Here is a 17134-nt window from a genome sequence, read left to right as displayed (position 1 = left end):
AATTCTTCCTTTGTCCAGACATAATCTCTACAACACTACCATACTGCAGCAACCCTCAAAATGATATACTTCCCAGCTATAGAATGTATTTATGCATGCTGAAAAATATCTCATTAAAGTCAACATTGTTGAATATATATATATATATATATATATATATATATATATATATATATATATATATATATTAGAACTGGAAGACTGAGTTCAATCATAAGGAGGACAAATTCTTGCATTTATTCAAATATCAGTGAAACTGAATCCAGGTGAGAGACTATGCAATTTGACTGCATATGAAAACATGACTCATTTAATTACTGATGAAATGTAATTTCAAATGACAAAAGTCCTCACCTTTTCATATATCCTTTGTGGAAGCAGGGTTGACTGGGAGTCTAGTGAGGACTTACGCAGGCTAGAGAAAGGAGTAGACAGGGAACCAAGGCAACACACAGATATACAACTGTCCGTCTCTCACCTCTTGGACTTCTAGAGCCGAGGTACAGTACCGCTGTCAGACAGATGGAGTGATTTGTGGCCTCTGAGTGAACTGGTAACTGTAGGGGGGACGCACTCCCTCTGGTTCTTAACTCTTGTTCAGCAGCCAATGTCTTGTGGACTCAATGAATACTTAATAGAACACATTTCTATTGCATACAGGACCGGTCTTTACGGTAGCTTTTTGTATGTAGTCAGGAATCAAGCTTGTGTGCGCTATGAAGCTTGATGGACAGCTACAGTATACCACTAGAGAGCAGTGTGCCCTGCAAAGATGTATTGAAATGAATAGATGACAACCATATCAAATCTCAGGATCAAGCTCATTTGATCATGGCAATATTTCAGCTCCATTTCATAACTTTGACCCCATTAAATGAATGTATAATACCCCTGAGTCAGACGGTGGTGTGGCATAAAGGAGCCTTCAGGAACGACCCTTAATTCCAAGGAGAACGTCCATTTCCCCTCCAGCCAATCTCCATACAGTATTTAATTCCAGGTGAATATGTGAGACCTTTTTATAGCTCAGTAATTATGTGACCTGGATCGCCTGAACCTTCTCTTATTTATGAGGCTCATATGTCTTCTCCTACATGAAAAGGCTTTTGTTTTGTATTTTGCTAGCAAAGGTAATATTTTTTTTTTCTTTGTGTTTTCTTTTATGACATCCTGCATATGAGGGATATTTCAGCTTGAATAGTACATGTATAGACAGACTATTGTAGTTCCCAGGGGAAATGGTGGCTCAAAATGAATTGTTAGGGACGTTTTCAAAGGAAAGGCTGACCTTGCAGTATCCTCATTTAAAGGCTTTGAAATTCCTTTCAATTACTTTAAACCAGGCTTCCAGACTCTCATACGTAATCACTTAAAACTTAATTTACTGTGACAGTCTCCTCCTCTCTATATCTATATGAATATAATTTGATGTAATCATTTAACTAAATACTGTATTTATTTATGCTCGATCTCAAGTAGTGCTGCCCTTTGAGTATTGATATCTCCGGTAACATAGTAGCTGAAAAGGACATTCATTCCACTGTTCCGTACGCTAATGGTCAGCATCCTGGGAAAGTCTGTGCTTGAAATTTTAAGAAAGTCATCATGGCAGATGCAAAATGGCTCTTAACATTTGCATCTTATCCATCTCTTTCCTCCTACATTAGATCCTTTTGGTTCAAGAGTTAACATAACACTTACACATGAAGATACAAGTATTTTCTAGTAGGCACATTGAAATGGCAGCTTGAAAGCATGAACCATTGTTGTTGCAGCCATTTACTGTACTGTAATGTATAGATAGAGGAAGCTAATCAATATGCTTTGCTGTGGTTATTTTTAAACTGAATTACATTACAAAACTCTGCCATCTGTTGAATCACCTCAGTAGTGCTTCACTTCCCTTCTCAGGTTATGGTGGGAGGGTGGGTGGTATTAATGACAAATTCCACAATTTATGAATGGAATGTTAACCTGCCTGACTTTCTTTTTGCCATTCCATCTGTCACCGCCTAAAACAAACATCTTGTGAAGCTGATTTCCTCATTTCCTATTTATGTAATCAGTTACACCCAATTATAAATTGTGTGGTTTGAGCCCTGAATGCTGATTGGCTGAAAGCCGTGGTATATCAGACCATATACCACGGGTATGACAATTACAGTGATAACCAGTTTATAATACCAATAAGGCACCTTGTGGGTTTGTGGTATATTGCTAATATACCAAGGTGTAGGGCTGTATCCAGGCACTCCGCGTTGCGTTGAGCGTAAGAACAGCCCTTAGTGTAATGGTTTTCTTTAGAGAAGTAGAGGAGTCAGGCGCAGGACACAGGGATAAATGTAAACAAACGTGTTTACTAAAAATATCAATAAATCTTCTCATAGGAAAATACATTGTTTGGAGAAACACCTCCAACTACACAAAACAGGAAACAATCACCGACAAGACAAACAGGAAATGCAGAGGTTAAATAATGAACATAATTAGGGAAATCAAAAACAGGTGTACACAATAAAGACAAAACCAAACGAACAGTGAAACATCGATCGGTGGCAACTAGTAAGCCGGTGACGTCGACCGCCGAACGCCGTCCGAACAAGGAGAGGGGCCGACTTCGGCGGGAGTCGTGACAGTACCCCCCTCCTGACGCGCGGCTCCAGCAGCGCGCCGACACCGGCCTCGGGGACGACCCGGAGGACGGGGAGCAGGGCGATCCGGACGGAAGCGGTGAAAATCCTGGATTAACGACGGGTCCAGGATGTCTTCCGCCGGTAGCCAGCTTCGCTCCTCCGGGCCGTACCCCTCCCACTCCACGAGGTACTGAAGGCCCGTATACGCCGGGGCCCCCTCGATGTCCAGAGGGGGCGGAGGAACCTCCCGTACCTCAGACTGCTGGAGCGGACCAGTCACCACCGGCCTGAGGAGAGACACATGGAACGAGGGGTTAATATGATAATCAGGGGGGAGTTGTAACCTATAACAAACCTCGTTCAATCTCCTCAGGACTTTAAATGGCACCACAAACCGCGGACCCAGCTTCCGGCAGGGCAGGTGAAGGGGCAGGTTTCGGGTCGAGAGCCAGACCCGATCCCCCGGTGCATAAAACGGGGCCTCACTGCGGTGGCTGTCGGCACTCGCCTTTTGCCGCCTGATGGCTCGTTGAAGACGTACATGGGCAGCGTTCCATGTCTCCTCCGAGTGCCGAAACCATTCATCCACCGTAGGAGCCTCGATCTGGCTCTGATGCCATGGTGCCAGGACCGGCTGATACCCTAGCACACACTGAAAAGGGGTAAGGTTAGTGGAAGAGTGGCGTAGGGAATTTTGGGCCATCTCTGCCCAGGGGATAAACGATGCCCACTCTCCCGGCCGGTCCTGGCAATAGGACCGTAGAAACCTACCCACCTCTTGGTTGACTCTTTCCACCTGCCCGTTACTTTCGGGGTGGAACCCTGAGGTAAGGCTGACAGACCCCCAGGCGTTCCATAAACGCCCTCCAGACTCTAGACGTAAATTGGGGACCCCGATCAGACACTATATCCTCAGGCACCCCGTAGTGCCGGAATACATGGGTGAATAGGGCCTCCGCAGTCTGTAGAGCCGTAGGGAGACCGGGCAAAGGAAGGAGACGGCAGGACTTAGAAAACCGATCCACAACGACCAGGATCGTGGTGTTACCCCGTGACGGGGGAAGATCTGTCACGAAATCCACCGATAGGTGTGACCACGGTCGTTGCGGAACGGGAAGGGGTTGTAATTTCCCTCTGGGCAGATGTCTAGGTGCCTTGCACTGTGCGCATACCGAACAGGAGGAGACATAAACCCTCACGTCCTTGGCTAACGTGGGCCACCAGTACATCCCCGTAAGACAGCGCACCGTCCGACCGATACCAGGATGACCAGAGGAGGGTGATGTGTGGGCCCAACAGATCAAACGATCGCGAACATCAAACGGCACGTACACGCGCCCAACGGGACACTGGGAGGGAGTGGGTTCTGCACGTGACGCCCATTCGATGTCCGCGTCCACCTCCCATACCACCGGTGCCACCAGGCATGAGGCTGGAATTATGGGAGTGGGCTCTGTGGACCGCTCCTCTGTATCATACAGCCGGGACAGTGCGTCTGCCTTGACGTTCTGGGAACCTGGTTTGTAGGAAAGAGTGAAAGAAAAGCGTGTGAAAAACATAGCCCACCTAGCCTGGCGAGGGTTCAGTCTCCTCGCTGCCCGAATATACTCCAGATTTCAGTGGTCAGTCCAAATGAGGAAAGGGTGTCTAGCTCCCTCAAGCCAATGTCTCCACACTTTCAGAGCCCCGACAACAGCTAACAACTCCATATCCCCCACATCATAGTTTCGCTCCGCCGGGCTGAGCTTCTTCGAATAGAAAGCACAGGGGCGGAGTTTTGGTGGTTTACCCGAGCGCTGAGATAGCACAGCCCCTATTCCAGCCTCGGATGCTTCAACCTCAACTATGAACGCTAAGGAGGGATCAGGATGCGCCAGCACTGGAGCCGTGGTAAACAGAGCCTTCAGGTTACCAAAAGCTCTGTCCGCCTCAGCCGACCACCGCAATCGCACCGGTCCCCCCTTCAGTAAGGAGGTAATGGGAGCCGCCACCTGGCCAAAACCCCAGATAAACCTCCGGTAGTAGTTGGCAAACCCTAAAAACCGCTGCACCTCCTTTACCGTGGTTGGAGTCGGCCAATTACGCACGGCTGAAATGCGGTCAGTCTCCATCTCCACCCCTGACGCGGACAAACGGTACCCAAGGAAGGAGACGGACTGTTGAAAGAACAGACATTTCTCCGCCTTGACGTAAAGGTCATGCTCCAACAGTCGACCAAGCACCGTACGTACAAGGGACACATGCTCAGCGCGGGTGGTGGAGTATATTAGAATACCATCTATATACACCACTACACCCCACCTGTGCAGGTCCCTGAAGATCTCATCCACAAATGATTGGAAGACGGATGGAGCATTCATTAACCCATACGGCATGACGAGGTACTCATAGTGCCCAGAAGTAGTGCTAAATGCCATCTTCCACCCATCCCCTCCCCTGATACGCACCAGGTTGTACGCGCTCCTGAGGTCCAATTTTGTGAAGAAGCGCGCCCCGAGCAATGACTCTGTCATACTGGCGATCAGAGGCAGCGGGTAACTGTATTATATTAAGTGGTTTGAAGCAAGGCACTTGAACTAATTATCTAAAAGTATAATGATGCATTATAATGATGCACTGGCGATCAGAGGCAGCGGGTAACTGTATTATATTAAGTGGTTTGAAGCAAGGCACTTGAACTAACTAAAAAAAAAAAAAAAAGAGGGTGAGGGGAAGGGGACTAAGTCCAGAGAGCTGTGGATCTTGTTGAACCAGTAATCTGGTTCAAACCTCGATAGTCAATGCACGGGCGTAAACCTCCATCTTTCTTCTTCACAAAAAAGAAACTCGAGGAGACAGGTGAAATGGAGGGCCGAATGTATCCCTGTCCCAGAGATTCAGCGACATATGTTTCCATAGCCACCGTCTCCTCCTGTGACAGAGGATACACGTGACTCCTGGGAAGTGCAGCGCCCTCCAGGAGCTTTATCGCACAATCCCCCGGTCGATGGGGTGGTAATTGAGTCGCCTTCCTTTTACAGAAGGCGATTGCCAAATCGGCATATTCGGGAGGAATGTGCATGGTGGAAACCTGGTTTGGACTTTCCACCGTAGTGGCACCTAAGGAAACACCTAAACACCTCCCTGAACACTGACAGGACCATCCCTTGAGAACCCTCTGTTGCCACGAAATAATAGGATCATGAGAAGCCAACCAGGGAAGACCCAACACAACGGGAAACGCAGGAGCATCAATCAGAAAGAGACTAATACTCTCTTCATGACTCCCCTGCGTTACCATAGCAATGGGAGCTGTGACCTCCCTAATCAGCCCCGACCCCAACGGACGACTATCTAGGGCATGTACAGGGAAGGGAACATCAACGGGAACAATAGGAAACCCTAATCTATTGGCCAAGGACCGATCAATAAAGTTCCCAGCTGCGCCTGAATCTACTAGCGCCTTATGCTGGGAATGCGGGGAAAACCCCGGAAATCCTATAGATAACCACATGTGAGCAACAGGGGGGTCTGGGTGAGTGGTGTGCCTACTCACCTGAGATGTACCTCCAGTGTTCCGCCTACCACCTCGACTACCTGGAAAACCTCCCCAGCACCGACCAGCAGTGTGCCCACTGCGGTCACCTCTGGTGCATGGAATGGTTCCCCTTCCGGTCTCCCTAGTACCAGCCCCGCCCAACTCCATCGGTGTTGGGTCTAAGGGACTGGAGGATGGAACAAACGGACCCCAATCCGGACGTCCGCGGGAGGCCAGCAGGTTATCCAGCTGGATTGATAAGTCCACCAGCTGGTCCAGGTGGAGGGTGGTGTCCCTGCAGGCTAGCTCCCTACGAACGTCCTCTTGCAAACCACACCTGTAGTGATCGATCAGGGCCCACTCATTCCATCCCACACCAGCCGCCAGAGTTCTAAAATCTAGTGCAAACTCCTGAGCGCTCCTCATCTCCTGCTTTAAATGTAATAAGCGCTCTCCCGCCGCTCTTCCTTCTGGTGGATGATCAAATACTGCCCGAAAGCGGCGGGAGAAGTCCTCGTAGTCATCCCGAGTCGGGCCTTCCACCTCCCAGATGGCGTTGGCCCACTCCAGGGCTTTACCAGTCAGACAGGAGATGAGGGCGCTCACTCTCTCGCGTCCTGAGGGCGGTGGCTGGACAGCCGCCAGGTAGAGCTCCAGCTGGAGTAGGAACCCCTGACACCCGGCAGCTGTTCCGTCATACGCTCCCGGGAGCGAGAGCCGAGTCCCACCGGATATAGACGACGGTTGGGTATGATCCAGAGGTGCGCCTGGCGGTGGTGTGGCTGGGTCGACGGGACATCCTTTTCTCTCCACTCTCTCCATGGTCTGCAGCACGCAATCCATGGCAGTCATGAGACTCTGGATCATACTCGCCTGCTGCTGAACGCGCTCCTCTATATGAATAGGAGGGCTGGCTGCTCCTGCTGACTCCATTGTGTGGTCGGTGATTCTGTAATGGTTTTCTTTAGAGAAGTAGAGGAGTCAGGCGCAGGACACAGGGATAAATGTAAACAAACGTGTTTACTAAAAATATCAATAAATCTTCTCATAGGAAAATACATCGTTTGGAGAAACACCTCCAACTACACAAAACAGGAAACAATCACCGACAAGACAAACAGGAAATGCAGAGGTTAAATAATGAACATAATTAGGGAAATCAAAAACAGGTGTACACAATAAAGACAAAACCAAACGAACAGTGAAACATCGATCGGTGGTAACTAGTAAGCCGGTGACGTCGACCGCCGAACGCCGCCCGGACAAGGAGAGGGGCCGACTTCGGCGGGAGTCGTGACACTTAGCCGTATATTGGCCATATACCAAACCCCCCCGGGGCTTATTGCTTAATTATAACTCCAGTAGCATGGTGATAAGACAGAGTTAGAATACCACAATGAACCTCCCACAATGAACCTCCTTATCCCCACACAAAAAGCAACCACAATTGTGTTGCACACGAGTCAAAGACGTGCAGATAGATATTATCATGTCCAAATGTTGTGATGAGAGTTATCCCACTGGGTAAACACTGGTTTAATCAACTTTGTTTCCACGTCCTTTCAATGAAATTATGTTGAACCCATGTGGAATAGACGTTGAATTGACATCTGTGCCCAGTGGGATCTCTGTCAGGTATAGAGGCTCCATTTAGATCAGTGTGTTCACAGCACTGAGGCTCACATAAGACAGGCTGCTATCACATCCTCTCCTACCCTCAGCAGCTCTGTTTAAGCAGACGGTGACCAAATAGACCTGCTCTTTGTGCAGCTGCTGGTGTGAGACAAGACATTTAGAGACTGTGTTAGCTCAGTGACTGTGGCCGATATTAGAGAGGGGGAGCAGAGCTGCTCAGGATAGGATGGTAGCATTGCCAAGATCCAAGCACCCAACCTAGTTAGAGTTCAGATATGAATACTGTAGTGGATTTGAGCACAACTCAGGTTTAATGCAGGATATACATTACAGAAAGGATATTTTGAGAGTATTGCTTTTGAAATGAGAAGGCATTCTCGATTCTGATTGATATAGATTTTTGTTCCTCCATATGACTTATTCCCTAATTTTCCAAACCTAAGTAAATAGTCGCCACCGTAGAGATGTTCTATTTCATTATGTGGTCACTAGTATAAAGGACATGCGGAAGCATACCTACCTATGAACAGCCCTATTGATGGACGCATGATAGGAATCAGCATTACACCTGCATGAGACCTGGAAACCATGGCAACCATATGTGCTACTTCAAGCTGCTAAATTGGGTTCAACGAGGTGGGTTAAAAACGTGCGTAACGTCAACCTTGATGACTAAATACAGTACTGTAGGTGTACACAGATGGTGTGAAAATCTACAATCCAACCAAGAGAAGAGCACTTTAATCATACTGTACATCATTAAAGGCAGTGTGTTACAGCATCCACAGCACCGCATGGACTTAACATTTCTGGGAAGGGGGTTCCGCTAGTGGAACACCTGGCCTACAGCCAGTGAAATTGCAGGGCGCCAAATTCAAACAACAGAAATCTCATAATTAAAATTCCTCAAACATACAAGTATTATACACCATTTTAAAGCTAAACTTCTCGTTAATCCAACCACAGTGTCTGATTTCAAAAAGGCTTTACGGTGAAAGCACACCATGCGATTATATTAGGTCAGCGCCTAGCCACAAAAAAACATTTTCCAAAGAAGGAGAGGTGTCACAAAACTCAGAAATAGCATTAAAATTAATCACTTACCTTTGATGATCTTCATCTGATGGCACTCCCAGGTCTCCATGTTAGACAATAAATGTTTGTTTTGTTCGATAAAGTTAATCTTTATGTCCAAATACCTCCTTTTTGTTAGCGCGTTTAGTCCAGTAATCCAAATGCACAAGCGCGGGCACAAAGTCTAGACGAAAAGTCAAAAAAGTTCCATTTGAGTTCGTAGAAACATGTCAAACGATGTTTCTAATCAATCCTTAGGGTGTTTTTATCATAAATATTCAATAATGTTTCAACCGGACAACAGTGTTTTCATTAGAAAGGAAAGGGAACGGAGCCCTTGCTCACGGCCACGTGCGTGACTAAACTAAAGGCTTTCACCTGGGCCATCTGCTTAGAGTGCTCTTATTCGCTCCCCTTTCACAATAGAAGCCTGAAACAACTTCTAAAGACTGTTGACATCTAGTGGAAGCCTTAGGAAGTGCAATCTGACCCCACAGACACTGGATATTTGATAGGCATTCACTTGAAAACTACAAACCTCAGAATTCCCACTTCCTGGTTGGATTTTTCTCAGGTTTTCACCTGCCATATGAGTTCTGCTATACTCACAGACATTATTTTAACAGTTTTGGAAACTTTAGAGTGTTTTCTATCTAAATTTTTCTATCTACATTTTTTTTTCTATCTAATTATATGCATATTCTAGCTTCTGGGCCTGAGTAACAGGCAGTTTACTTTGGGCATGCTTTTCATCCAAACTTCCCAATGCTGCCCCCTATCCCTAAAGAGCTCTACTCCAGCAGGATTTTATTGAGATAATAATTTGGATGCTTGCTGAGGAGACATTAGATTGTGTCTTGAACTAAATTACATAGGCAGCACTGTTGTACTGTGTTTAACTGGATGTGTCGATACAGATGCCAGCTGCTGCAGTGAGAGACTTTCACACAGTGACAGTGAAGCAGGGAATGAGACATTATGAGGAAGCTTCTACCACTACACAGGGAAAGAAAAAAAGGGAATTAACACTCGCACTTGTCTTTTGCTACTAGCACTGACTTTTCTGATAACTACTTTGAGGAAAAATGTGCTTACTACGACTGTGATATGTGGTTGTCTCACCTAGCTATCTTAAGATGATTGCACTAACTTGCAAGTCATTCTGGATAAGAGCGTCTGCTAAATGATGCTAAATGATAAAATGTAAATGTAAGATGGCCACTTCTGTGCTCCCATCCCCCATTCAATGCATTGATTAGCAGACTCCAAAGAGGACTTCTTAAATAGGTCATTGTAATGAATATCATTCAATTACCTTCATATCCATTTGAAAATGGGGAAGAGGAAAGGTTCAATTTGTGGCTTAGTGCTCTTATTTTGGACTGCTGTACCATGTTGGGCCAGCCAGTCAAATAAATCCACCCCCCCTTCACCAGCTTGTCATTCAGGTCTGCTTCCTGTGGAACAATTCTATACCTCTACATTTGTAGGACTCTGAAAATAACAGAAGACATTAATGTTTTTAAATTAAGTTGATTGAAAATGCAACAATGATATCTATGAAATATTATGGTGTGTGAATATAAAAATATATATTTTCATTATTTGAAACAAATCCTCATAGGAGGCAGTCAAGCATTAGTCACTGGTTAGCAGACCATGAGATTGAAAATATATGAACTGATGGAACAATGGGGAGTAGTACTTGCATCTTTTCAGGGATTCTTTGGCTTTTCATGTTTTAGACACAGATTATTCTTCTTGACACACACACACACACACACACACACACACACACACACACACACACACACACACACACACACACACACACACACACACACACACACACACACACACACACACACACACACACACACACACACACCCACAGATAGAGAGAAAGAGATGTGAGAGGGAGAGTCAGATGGGGAGAGAGAGCTAGAAAGAGGGACAGAGAAAGAGGGAGAGGGAAGAGAGATGCATCAATTTCCCCCTACTTATCTAAGATTTGGAGGTGCAGCACTTGTTTCAAGCCAAGCAGGCAGGCAGAATAGCACATGTGAATAATATACAAATGATTCTCATTCAAATGTCCCATTATAGCTGATGGAGACAGACTTGGCAGGGTAATGATAAGAAGATTGTTTAGCTATTTATTTCTGCCTGCCGTTCCTGAGTCATCCGTCTCAGCAGAGGATCTGGTCATGAGGAAGGCCCTGTAGGTTTGTCTGCTCTCTCTCTCTCTCTCTCTCTCTCTCTCTCTCTCTCTCTCTCTCTCTCTCTCTCTCTCTCTCTCTCTCTCTCTCTCTCTCTCTCTCTCTCTCTGAATTTTGAGAATTCAGCTGTATTTCTGTTAGTGAGGCATTTTTAGTCCCTCCATCAACACCACCACCACCATAGCTGACTGACATGATGACATCACAGTCTCCATCAGCTCCTCAGCTCTGATTGACACTCTCTAGAACAGTCATTCTTATTGACAAGTAGGAATGTACAATGCTGATGAGACCAACTTGCTTTAGGATGTAGTGTATTATTTAACTCTGAAATTGGTTTACAAACATCCCTGAGCAAATGATGATTAGCACTGAGGTGGCTATTATAGTCAGTGTTCCTAGAATCACAGCATCAGCTATTACATTGAACAAATATGACCTCCTCTATGCTGCTAGTGTAGGTGAATTCACCTACAGTACTGTATCAGCCAATGCAGGCCGGCCGGTGCATCATCATATCTGTGTTTCCTCTGGGTTCTACACTCTAATCAGATGAGTCACAGTCACATCTGTGTTGGTCTGTAATTACATTTAGAGATAACCTTGGCGCACTACACCCACACCTTCCTTTTGCAAGTTAATTTGGTGTTAGTGGGAGAAAGAGGGAGAAGAGAAGATGCTTAGAGGGGATAAGAAGGATGTGTGGAGAGAGGGAAAGAGAGAGGAAAAAATGATGAAGTAAGAGGGGGATCAAAATCATTGAGTTCCTAAGGTTCACTGGTTTAGGTGATTATTATAGACCTACATTACTCCTCCATGCAGTCTCCATCACTCTCCTCCAGCCTCTAGATATCCCTTCCTATTGAATGTGTCCCGTTAGAGTATTGTCCCCCAGAGGGAGAACAGACCAGAGTGCTGGGAATCACCCATTCAGACTAAAGTGGTGACAGCTGACAGCGTCCTGCAGAGACTCGGTCAATATCCCAAATTGCACCCTATTCCCTACATAGTGCACCACCAGGGCCCTGAATCAAATCCATTTAAAAAAAATGTAAATGGCATGTTATAGAGGAGTCCAGACACTTTTTCGGCAATTTCACAATACTTTTCAGTGTGTGAGCATGCGTGTTTGGAGCGAGAAAGCACACGCAACCTTCACATGGAAAAGTATCGCTGAAGTCCAACAAAATTGAATATTAATTGCGGATAAAGTTCCTGAATGACACAATTTCATGTGTACAAGATCAAAAGAACTGCATCACTATACTGAGAATGTTGCCATTTCAAAAATGTTTTTGTAGCCTTTGTTATCTGTGTCTTGGCACTGCAGAATGAGCCTGAGGAAGTCTATCACTGGTGGGGTAAGTTTCTCAAAACCAAGTGAAATCGCCCAAAAAGTGTATGGACTCTTCTATAACATACTATTTACATTTACAAAAATAGAGATTTGAGAAAAAAAAGCTAATTTGTACTTTAAGATCTTGTGGAGGTAGAGAGGACAGAGGCAGCTACATTTGGGAGAGAGTTGACAATGTTCTACGTGGTAGACATTGGGCTTGTCTGAAATTGTTTGATTTCTTACACTATATGTCCAAATAAAATAAAATGTTATTTGTCACATACGCCGAATACAACTGGTGTAGACTTAACCGTGAAATGCTTACTTATGAGCCCTTTCCCAACAATGCAGATCAAAAATGAGTTCAAAAATAATAATTTAAAAAAATATATATTGTCTATGGAAATAACAGTAATGAGGCTATATACAACGAGTACTAGTACCGAGTCAATGTGCAGGGGTACGAGTTAGTTGAGGTAATTGAGGTAAAATGTAAATATAGGTAGGGACAAAAGTGACTAGGCAATCACAATAGATAATAAACAGAGTAGCAGCAGCGTATGTGAAGAGTGTGAAGAGAGTGTGAAAGTGTGAGTGTGTGTGGCATCAATATACGTGTGTGTGTGTGTGTGTGTGTGTGTGTGTGTGTGTGTGTGTGTGTGTGTGTGTGTGTGTGTGTGTGTGTGTGTGTGTGTGTGTGTGTGTGTGTGTGTGTGTGTGTGTGTGTGTGTGCGCGCATGTGTGTATGTTGGAGTGTCAGTGTAGTATGTGTGAGTGTCTGGGTAGAGTCCAGTGTGTGTGCATAGAGCCGGTGCAAGAGAGTCAGTGCAAATAAAAAGGGGGTCAATGCAAATAGTCAGGGTAGCCATTTCATTAACTGTTCAGCAGTCTTATGGCTCGAGGGTAGAAGCTGTTCAGGAGCCTTTTGGTTGCAGACTTGGTGCTCCGGTACCACTTGCCTTGTGGTGGCGGAGAGAACAGTCTATGACTTGGGTGGCTGGAGTCTGACCATTTGTATGGCCTTCCTCTGGTATCGCCTGATATAGTTGAAAATTGCGCCCTTGGCTTTGACGCAGGAGGGCAGCCATGTATGTGCTCTATTCATTTGAGAATTAGAATTGGTATTCATTTGAGTATTCCAATGCTTTATATTGTGTGGGGATTAGGGGGTAACTTGCTTAAATATGTAGCAACCAACTACTGTCCTGTAGCTGATGTACAGCTGCCAATTTAAGCTTGTGTGCTTGCTACACATTGGTAATTGCAGTGGTGAGATGTCATTTACCAGTTTAAAACTGATTAAAACACAGTAAATCTATGGAAAGCCTACTGTATGCCGATGGCTCAATAGCGTACACATTTGCGTACACATTTGTGTTAAGATCATACCATTTGTTGTCCTACAATCCACCAACTTTAACATAGGTGTCAATAGAGGTTTATCAAAAGCCTAACATAGGCTAGTGTGGTTAGTGGCATACATTTTAGACTGTGGGTTTGCCATGCTAGTAGCCATTCAGAGATTACATGTTCTGGCTTTCTGCATCTAGACTTCATCTGTCATAGTGAAAGTGCCAACCCACAATGGCACCAATGCATGCTAATCCTCCCCCAGCCACACGTGATTCCTACAAGGGCAGCTTGAGTTGGGAATTAAACAACACCTCCCAATTGCTTACAGTCACATTTCCCATACATCTGTTGACCTGAGTGGGGATGTGCATGGCAGGAGAGTTGTCCAAAATGCAGGGATGAGTTTGTATAGGCCCTACTCATGGGGCCAAGGGAGGGACACCTGTCTGTTAATCCAATCTATGCCCAATAAGGCAAAAAGATCTGAGCTCATAATATCTGGTTGTTGTATCAAACTTGAGGTAATCTCCTTTACAGTAACATGAAATACTTTTGTGAATGGGTACTCTGCTCCTAGTAATCCTATGTTTTCTTGGTCTGGTATCCATCTGTTTGAACTTGAACCAGCCAACTCCTCTGATGTGTGTTCACTGTCATGACTTACTGCACATGACCAAGTACTTGGCTAAAGCATAAACTTATCCGGCTCCCAGACTTGAGTTTACTTTCTCCTTACATGCATGTTTTGCACTTTTGTGTTCTAAATCTTCAATGTGTCTCTGTTATGTTTGAAGTTGAAAATTGCGCCCTTGGATTTGATGCAGTTGGACAGCCAATAGTTGCCAGGAAAAGACTCCTTCCTGGAAGCCACAACATGGCACAGCCAATATGTTTAAGGCAGAAGAGTGAGGACGGTTTGTCACAGTGTGTATGTGCTCTATGGCCTAAATATGGTGTTTGGAGTCGTATGTAGTTAAGAACTACATAGTTAATGACAATATCTTCACATGAAAATAATGGCACTTAAAATGACATCACATTAGCCTAGGTAATAACATGGTAATACTATGGTAACAAGTTATAGTGACTCATAATGAAAACATTATTTGCCTAAAATTGTCAACAACCTATTACAGTAATGATGCTCTAAATAAGAGATGCATAAAAGGGGATTATATCAACTTTCATCCTAATCTAAAAGAAATCACCACACTGCTGCTGTCTGTCTGTCTGTCTGTCTGTCTGTCTGTCTGTCTGTCTGTCTGTCTGTCTGTCTGTCTGTCTGTCTGTCTGTCTGTCTGTCTGTCTGTCTGTCTGTCTGTCTGTCTTCTACTGCCTCATAAAGCTGGGCTAATACCATTATGCTATGTTGGTGTCACCGTGGAAACAGACCCTGTACAGTACTTATCAGGATTTATAATCCCAGAGGGTCATGAGATGTTCTGGTCAGGAAAAAGCAATGTGTCAGCACTCTTGCAACTTCAGGCAGGCAGGCAGGTAGGGAGAGAGAGAGGCAGAGAAGCAGAGAGGCAGAGAGAGAGAGACAGAGAGAGAGATGACCTTGTGCTCAGTTTGCCATGCAGCAGAGAGGGAGCACTATTGCACCTCACCTATGACAGTAATTGGGTCGACAGAGGACAACTCCACCCTCCTAATGGCTTTGTCATCCAGGACCATTTCAATGGACATATCAACTTAAAATAAAAAACATACTTTCATGCTTGTTTTGCTCTGAAGAAAAATATAAACGCAGAATGTAAAGTGTTGATCCCATGTTTCATGGGCTAAAATAAAAGATCCCAGAAATGTTCCATAGGCACAAGAAGCTTATTTCTCTTAGAATTTGTTCAGATCTTGTCATGCCCTGATCTGTTTCACCTGTCCTTGTGCTTGTCTCCACCCCCCTCCAGGTTTCGCCCATCTTCCCCACTTATCCCCTGGGTATTTATACCTGTGTTTTCTGTCTGTCTGTGCCAGTTCGTCTTGTTTGTTCAAGTCAACCAGCGTTTTCTCAGCTCTTGTTTTTCCCCGTCTCTCTTTTTCTCGCCCTCCTGGTTTTGACCATTGCCTGTCCTGATTATGAGCCTGATTGCCTGACCACTCTTCCTGCCCCTGACCCTGCCTGCCGTCCTGTACCTTGGCCCACCTACTCTGGATTATCGACCCCTGCCTGCCTTTACCTGTCGTTTGCCTGCCCCTGTTGTTACAATAAACATTGTTCCTTCAAAACAGTCTGCACTTGGGTCTTACCTGAAACCTGATACATCTCTGTTACTGAGAATTTCTCCTTTGTCAAGATAATCCATCCACCTGACAGGTGTGGCATATCAAGAAGCTGATTAAACAGCATGATCATTACACAGGTGGACCTTGTGCTGGGGACAATAAAAGGCCACTCGAAAATGTGCAGTTTTCTCACACAACACAATGCCACAGATGTCTCAAGTTTTGGGGGAACGTGCAATTGACATGCTGATTGCAGAGCTGTTGCTTGAAAATTTTATGTTAATTTCTCTACCATAAGTCGCCTCCAACGTCGTTTTAGAGAATTTGGCAGTATGTGCAACCAGCCTTACAACTGCTGACCATGTGTAACCACGCCAGCCCAGGACCTCCACATCCGGCTTCTTCACCTGCTGGATTGTCTGGAACCAGCCACCTGGACAGCTGATGAAACTGTGGGTTTGCATAACTGAAGAACTTCTACACAAACTGTCAGAAACCGTCTCAAGGAAGCTCATCTGCATGCTCGGCGTCTTCACCAGGGTCTTGACGTGACAGAAGTTTGGCGTCGTAGCCGACTACAGTGTGCAAATGCTCACCTTCGATGGCCACTGGCATGCTGGAGAAGTGTGCTCTTCATGGATGAATGCCAGTTTCAACTGTACTGGGCAGATGGCAGACAGTGAATATGGCGTCATGTGGGTGAGCGGTTTGCTGATGTCAACATTGTGAACATGGTGGCAATGGGGTTATGGTATGGGCAGGCATAAGCTACGGACAATGAACATAATTGCATTTTATTGATGGCATATTTAAATGCACAGAGATACCGTGACGAGATCCTGAGGACCATTGTCGTCCCATTCATCCGCTGCCATCACCTCATGTTTCAGCATGATAATGCAATGCCCCATGTTGCAAGGATCTGTACACAATTTCTGGAAGCTGAAAATGTCCCAGCTCTTCCATGGCCTGCATACTAACCAGACATGTTACCACCCATTGAGCATGTTTGGGATGCTCTGGATCGACATGTACGACAGTGTGTTCCAGTTCCCGCCAATATCCAGCAACTTCGTACAGCCATTGAAGAGGAGTGGGACAACATTCTACAATCTATAATCAACAGCCTGATCAGCTC

Source organism: Salmo salar, chromosome ssa20, assembly GCF_905237065.1.
Source record: "Salmo salar chromosome ssa20, Ssal_v3.1, whole genome shotgun sequence".
Classification (NCBI taxonomy): Eukaryota; Metazoa; Chordata; class Actinopteri; order Salmoniformes; family Salmonidae; genus Salmo; species Salmo salar.
The sequence above is the reverse complement of the archived record's forward strand: the minus strand, read 5'-3'. Positions refer to the sequence as shown.